General features: G+C 42.9%; 1 pseudogene; it reads right to left on the reverse strand.

Annotated features, from left to right (window-relative positions):
• Window positions 1-3,417: 3,417 nt before the first annotated feature.
• On the reverse strand, window positions 3,418-4,040 carry LOC139734934 (uncharacterized; annotated as a pseudogene).
• Window positions 4,041-7,670: the final 3,630 nt, after the last annotated feature.

Consider the following 7,670-nt stretch of genomic DNA (forward strand, 5'->3'; position numbering starts at 1 on the left):
ATAAGTACTGATATGTGGAAGACCTATTCCACGCGATGTCCTCGCAAAATGTATACTGCACCCTTCCGTGGTAGGCTTATACCACGGTATCGCTCAACAATGCAGTACCTAGCCAATGTTCGGTAGCAATATACCTTCGAAATAACAATAATATACGGGCACTCAAGTATATAATGATTATATGCAGCGACAGCGTACAACGAAGTGTGGTTCAAGAGCTGAGAGCGATCTAAACCACAGTGACTACCAACTTACTGAGAACAGTGGTAGATTTATACCATAAAATTAAGTTACTGACTCGCAAATAATCGAATAATTCGTAAATATGAGCTATCCTGTAAATGCTGACGAATATGAGGCAGATGTAGACCACCGAAACGAGTTGCAATCGGAATAACGCGTCAAGAAGAAGTTACAATCTAACGCATCAATAACAAACTGTACCCCTAAATCGGGATATAGCCAACACAATGCTTAACTATGTGGTTGACTTAAACCACAAAACGGATGACAGCCTACAAAACACAGATGTGTGAATGTATTCCACACAAAATGAACTTATAATATAACTTATGCGCCCACCGGCAGTAGACTTATACTACCTGTGCGACACAGAATCAATTTACAATAAAATGAGTATGCTACTCAGCAGTAGATTTGTACTGCCTATCGCCACTCCAGCATAAAAAATACTTCCTGACGGTAAGCGTGTACCGCAAATAAATGCACCACCTATACCAGCAATAAGCGCACTAAAATATATGGGCGTAAACAGGACGCAACAACTAGATAACAGTGCTGTTCACAATGGTAGACTTATACCGCGGATAGGTGCACTGTTAATATGCAATGAACCCACTAAAATGCTAAAACATGCAGGTGTAAATACTCAAAAACAGTGCTACTGGTGATGGTAGGCTTATACCGCAAGTAGATGCACTGTTGTTACACGCGCAACAATAATGAGCATTAATAACGTACTGGTAAGAACACGCCGGGAGCACCGCTATGCTTGCTAACTCGCCCAGTATAGCGACAATGTATCCATGTTAAAACACGAACGGCGCAAAAACTATGCTGCGAGCTTATACAGTGTGGATGCACCCGAATGTAACGAACCAAAAATGCTAAACTACAAGGCGCACTCCAATGTGTATCAGCATATATACATACACTTGTAAGCCACTAGGAAGCTAATCACAAACAAACGTACTTGCGTACGTGCGTATACTGCAGACTTATGCAGTGTGAACGCGACTGTACGAAACAAAATAAATATATATGACAGCACTATATCGTAGCCTTATACGATAAATAATACGTGCGAGCAAACAATGTACAAATTGGTCGCAAATAAGTTGCACAACCTTCGAGCTGGCTTGTGCGACGCACCCTGATATGTCACAACAATCTGCGCTATGTTCCTAGCGGCCCTGCCCGAAACTGGGTCGTAGTGTTAACACTTCCCCGCTGTAAAGCTAGGCCGTAGTGTAAACACAACCCTGTTATGGAGCAATGGCTGGGCAGTACAAACACAACCCTGCTATGGAACTAGGACAGAGCAGTGTAAACACACCCCTGCTATAAAGCTAAATCGGAGCAGTGTGAACGCAACCCGCCCACGCGAAAAACGAACAATAACGGAACAGATGCACTAACCTACTAGACTAAACAACAATAGGACGTGGTCCTAATATCACACACCGTGCACACAGTACACACAGAACACGCGCCGAGTGTACCTGTCCGCTACTACCCCCCGGGTCCTAGCACTACTCAGCGGCTATTAATGCAGCAGCAGCGAACCGGCACTAGACCAGTGCGCAACAACGCTAACTACCAGCGAACCCACCGATGTAGATACCGCAACTGTACCGTTAGTAACAACGGTGACACTGCTCGGAAATCACAGCTAGCCAGTGGCTACCGATCCGTAATGTAATCAATTAATATATAAATCACTCAAAAATAAAGAGAATCACGTACCTCGATACGAGCAATCACTGGCCGTCACTGCACAGCTACTGCTGGCTTGCTGTGTGCAAGCGCGGACAATCAACACAGACACTCGCACTCAATCGCAATGATACACACACGATACCGACCCTTATTGGTCCTGGTACAAAAAATCCAATAACAGATTGATTAACTGCTGAGTTGTAATTAGATCAGCCTTATAGATCTCGATCACGTACAGTAAAAAATTAAGTCTACCCACTATTTCGATCTGATAATCTTAACCTTCCGAATCACTATCCATCAAACACCCAGTCACACACGCAATCGACCGTAGCAATCACCAACAGAAAGGAAACACAAGACAACCAATCACCAATTTAATATCACATTCACCGACTCAATCACCGATAATCTAACACACCGCAATTCCCGGAACGAAACTTGAAACACGAGGACCAGGGCCGCTGCGCACTAAAGTGCGCACAACGCTATGAACACGGTCCCGGACCACCGCCAATAAGTTTGCGAGTACGGAATCAGCAGGCAAAATGTACCAAAAAATATGAGAACGACGACACGAAGGAGGAAAGGGATACGGAACACAAGAAAGACAAAAGAGAATATGACAACCGAAAAAACCCAGCACTCACACTAATCCCAGGCCGCTATAAAAACAGACAACCTGAAAAGAACGAATAAGCAATGCGGGGCAACGCAGCTGAATGACAATGTACGAACGATGAAGTTACACACGAAACCCGTAGAATGGAAATCACGGCACACGGTAACATAAATCGTTTGATACAAACGAGTAAAACGGACCGTCGGGGAATCCCCAAGTTCGACGCGACCGATATGGCTCAAGAGCCGACTACGCCAGTGTTGTGTTCACTGACCGCGCGACCTTACCCCAGGCACGGATCAGTAATCACAATATGCACCAGCGATGACTCGCTAGTGGCGTGGCTAAGCAGTGGCAACTTATCCACTTATAAAATTACTAAAATACACTACCTTACTTACAACCTACATATATGATAAAACTAACTACACTACTGCTACAGCTATTACTGAGCTCACCTGCGTTACCTCGAGGTTCTTGCTCAGCGTAAGCTGCCGATGGCTGACGATTGGGAAGGAGAGTCGATATAGCCCGTCAGACTTGATAACCATTCTTCCAATCAGCACTTAACCGACCAATCGGGATGCAGGATTGCAGCCCCCCCCCCAATTTACATAAGTCCCACCCCGACTGACCCATTAACTAAATAGGGGTGTTCAGCCCTACAACCAAAAGATGGCAGCCCCCCCCCCCCCCCAATTTACATAAGTCCCACCCCGACTGACCCATTAACTAAATAGGGATGTTCAGCCCTACAACCAAAAGATAAACCCAATTTACCACTACAGGAGCATAACGGGCATAATTCACTCTGTCATAAGCCATGAACCAGGGCATCATCGAGCGTAGTGTCGAAAGATGTAGTTCCCATTCACCTTCACACGCCGCCACATTGATCTACTCATGTCAAGTCTCTTGATGTTCTTGATGACGTCTTTCGGTCGTCCAACTTCCCCGAAAAGGGCATAAATAGCTTGTAGTTTCTTGCTTTGCTTTCTTCTTTCTTCTCTTCTCCTCTTCTCGCAATCTTCTAACTTCTTCTCTAAAAATGCCACTCTCTCTTCCTTGCTCTTCAGTAGGGATTCTATACCTTGCACAAGGTGGACACAATTTTCACATGATGTAGTACTCTTCTTTGTCATCCTGGGACTGGGATCTTTATCCTTGCATTGAGGAAGGTGGAAAGCCGACTCCAGGAAATCATCAATGGCCTTCTTTCCACCCTTATTAATGTTCTTTTTTAATTTGCATGTTTTCCTTTCACCCTGTGCATTGCTGACTTCAGAGATACTGGATTGCATTTTAATTCTTGGCTTACAGCTTTCAAGAGTTCACTGTCCAGGATTGATGTAAGTTCCACAACAATTCCATTCGTCAAAGTTATCTCGTGAACACGTGATGTAATATTAGATGCTGTGAGCCCTACCTCATTGCACCTCACACCTATGAAGCCTTCCATTGTCCTGTAGAATATAAAATGTTCAATTTCCTTGAACATCTTGTCCAAGTGTTAACCAGTTTGTTAGCAAAATAATTCTGAAAGATGTGATGAAGCAGTGTCATCAAATCACAAAACACACAAAAAGTCGCCAGACATGGATTTTTATTTATTTGCAAGTGACTGATGCAAGGTAATGAAAGATGGGGTTGAAAAAGAAGACAGATTGATGTGCATGTGAAAATGATGAGGTACCAGTATTACCTCTAAAAATAGACAAACTAACATGCATGGTCATAAATGAGCATGTGAGCCTCAGTGGTCAACCACTCTAATATTCAATCAAAAAAATCACCTGACGTTTGGGCAATCTCCACTTTTACGTCTATTTTTCTTTTCTTTTTTTTTTATGGCTTGTCAGGTGGTGGGAGGAGACCAAGTACACAGGACCTAGCCCCATATGGCCCATTGATATGCAGGATTTTTTTTTTTTCCTGCTCGGTCCCCCAACAAAAAGTTGTCGGTGCAGAGTCAATTGCAGGAAAAGTAGTCCCCTGTTCAATGGCCTTCCTGTGGTCTTCCTGATCAAGAACCTTGGAGATGAAGCCATGCTCATGAAAATGGCTCCAATGGCCAGCTGCTGAGTAGCTAGTCACCTGTCTAGATCTAAGCAGTTTAAGTTTAAACTTGGAGCATTTTCAGCCAATGCCAAAAGGCCCTAATGGTGATTACATTGTATAACTATTTGAAAACCATTTGAGAGACGATTCTGCCCAGAATTGATCTGAATAACTTTTGAAAGAAAAATATGGTTCTTTTGAGTAAAGCCACTGTTCATATACAATGTACATACAGTATGCAGTATCTTTACTGAGGATTCCAGCGTTTGAGATCTTTTCTTTTGCCTGTATAAGGCAGCACAATGCAATACCGAGTGCATGAGTATTTAGTGAATATTCTGTTCCTGTTAGAAGCTGCTAATCCTTTCTAAATTTGCTTCTACCATGCAGTGTGACTCATTACAAGCTAAAATTTGCTATCCATGTCATATAACATACTATAGTAGGGTTACATTTCATAAGGCAGTGTCATTTCATGAGAGATATATTTGTATTGCTTACTCAGTAATGCCACGATGACGTGATGTGCCTCTGTGATTAGTTCAGCAATCTTCACACCCTTGTGCATTATAGCCTCCATGGCTTTCACAAGGCGTAGTCTTTCCATGTTTGGGATTTTGTCACCCATCTCCTTCTTATCAACAAACTCCACATCTAGGATGTTCTTTGTTGTGTGATCCGGGATTGTGTACGTACAGTACTTTGCACTAAATCCTGGCGAGTCATTTCTGTTGTGGACGTGAAGTCCCGGTAGGTAAATTGCACATCCACAATATGTACTTACCCGTTTCGTGATTGTCCTTCACTCCCTGATAACAGTGATATAGTTGAGTTGGCACTGGTAGTTTGTCCATATCAAAACTGCATAACCTTTCATCATCAAAACCCGAGCACCAACTGCAGATGCCGGAAAATGTGCCCCTTCACCATTTTGTATATACGGGTAGGCTCCCGTAAGGGGTCTATGGGAAGCCATAGCGGGTGTATGATGTGCCTCACTATAGCCATAGCGGGTATATGGTACGCCCCGCTATTCCCCACAGGGGTGCTCCTACTACACTGTCAGCACCTGCCATCAAAGATTAAGGCCAAGAGGAGCTTGATACGTACATAGTGAGCTGAAAAATAAATTGATCTTCCATAGCCTGCATGGCTTTCACAAGGGCTAGTGTTTCCATGTTTGGGCGTAATCACTCATCTCCCTCTTTATGAACAAACTCCACATCTAGGATGTTCTTTGTTGTGTGGTCCAGGGTTGTGTACGTACAATATTGCGCGCTAAACCCTGGTGAGTTATTTCTGGCATCATCTGCAGTCCATTAAGAGGCTTGATGCATACAGTGAGCTGAAAAATAACTTTATCTTTTATAGCCTCCATGGCTTTCACAAGGGCGAGTGCTTCCATGTTTGTGATTTTGTTTCCAGTTTCCAGCTTGTCGACACATTTAACGTCCAGAATATTCTTTGTGGAATGATCAAGGAAAGTATACGTACAGAGCAGAGCACAAAAGTGTGACGGGACATATGATCATGTAGCAAACATAAACACTGTACATCAGTATAATTTCTTCACTGTGTACTGTGTGACTTTTTGGAATATTGGACCAATGAATCTGCTATTTCAAGTGACTTTGTTTGGAAAACTATTGTCGTATATGTATGCAAAAGTAATACATACATTATCTTACGTGTAAAAGCTGACTGAAGAATGTTCTCCAAAGAAATTACAATGAAGAATCTTTCACTGTTACAATGTACTTATCTGGCAATGCATTCCCAAACGTAGGACACGTTTTAGTGTTCAGTTCATTGTACATGCCAAGGTATGTATAGCATTTGGTACAGTCAAAATGTTGCTCGATATCTCCTTTCACATCTTTACTGAAAAATCTCTGAAATACCTTGAAAGACGTACAGCACAGATTGTCACTCAAACAGTGCCATTCAATCAATGTTCAAAGGTCCTGAGCGCATTCTCCGGGCAGTCCATGACGCATTATAAAAGTTGCAATTACAATCGTGCTAATCATCTCTGTCAACCTGCTTCCTTTATATATCGGCTGATCTGCCTGGTCCACTGGTTTGCCAACGTCCTGCCTCTGATTGTCTTGATTAAGTTCAACTTCAGGTTCTGACACCTCACCAGTGGTGTCACTCACCTCAGCGTGGGCTTCATCTTCTTCAACATCACTCTCACCAAATTGCGATGACTCAGTTTCAGAGTCAAAATGACAATGTGCACGATGGTTTTCATTATCTGATGTGGCCAAAACATTGGGCTCATGCTCAAACTCATCCTCAATATCATCACTCTCCTCACTTTCTACAGCAGAACAGGCTGCTACATAACTTAATTTATCCACTTGCCCAGTCGGGCAAGCAGGTTTCCAAATTTGCTACAAAACACTTGCCCAAACATGAATTTGACTTGTCAGAAAAAGATTCCAAAATATAAGGAAATTATTTAGGAAAATGTGTCAGTCAAGGGCCTTATACAACACGATCATTTGAATAAACAGCACACATTGATTCGCACGCTTAATCACAATGGAGTAACAAACTCTGTCCAATTCAATGTTGCCGCGCTGGTTTGCACTTGGGCTTCTTCACGTATGTGTCGGACAGTTGTTGCAATGAAATATTGTAGTGTGTTGCATCAGTAAACAGCCATTATATCTGGGCTTCTGTATGGCTGACTTTGTGGGTATGTTGGGGGAATAAGTGAAAAACAGGTGGCTTCAAAACTTTTTACTTGCCCAAGTCAGGAAGCATTTTCTTATTGTTCAAAAATGCTTGCCCGAATTCAATATTTCTTTTGCCCAGGCCAATTGGGCAAGTGCTTATGTAGCACCATGCACAAGTTTCACTCGCTTCTTCATTGAAATTACATGCCCCATCTGTCTCCATGCTTCTTCTTGATACAGCAGGTAAAGGGCCTACTTGATCACCTTCAAAAGCATCCACCGAACAGTCATCACTAGGAGCTGAAAATAGCAAGACACATTATGTAAAAGAGGCCCCTGCCCCCTGC

The sequence above is a fragment of the Diadema antillarum genome, unplaced genomic scaffold (assembly GCF_040938485.1).
Source record: "Diadema antillarum isolate AM-2024a unplaced genomic scaffold, OU_Dant_1.0 seq00000552_RagTag, whole genome shotgun sequence".
In the NCBI taxonomy this organism is placed as follows: domain Eukaryota; kingdom Metazoa; phylum Echinodermata; class Echinoidea; order Diadematoida; family Diadematidae; genus Diadema; species Diadema antillarum.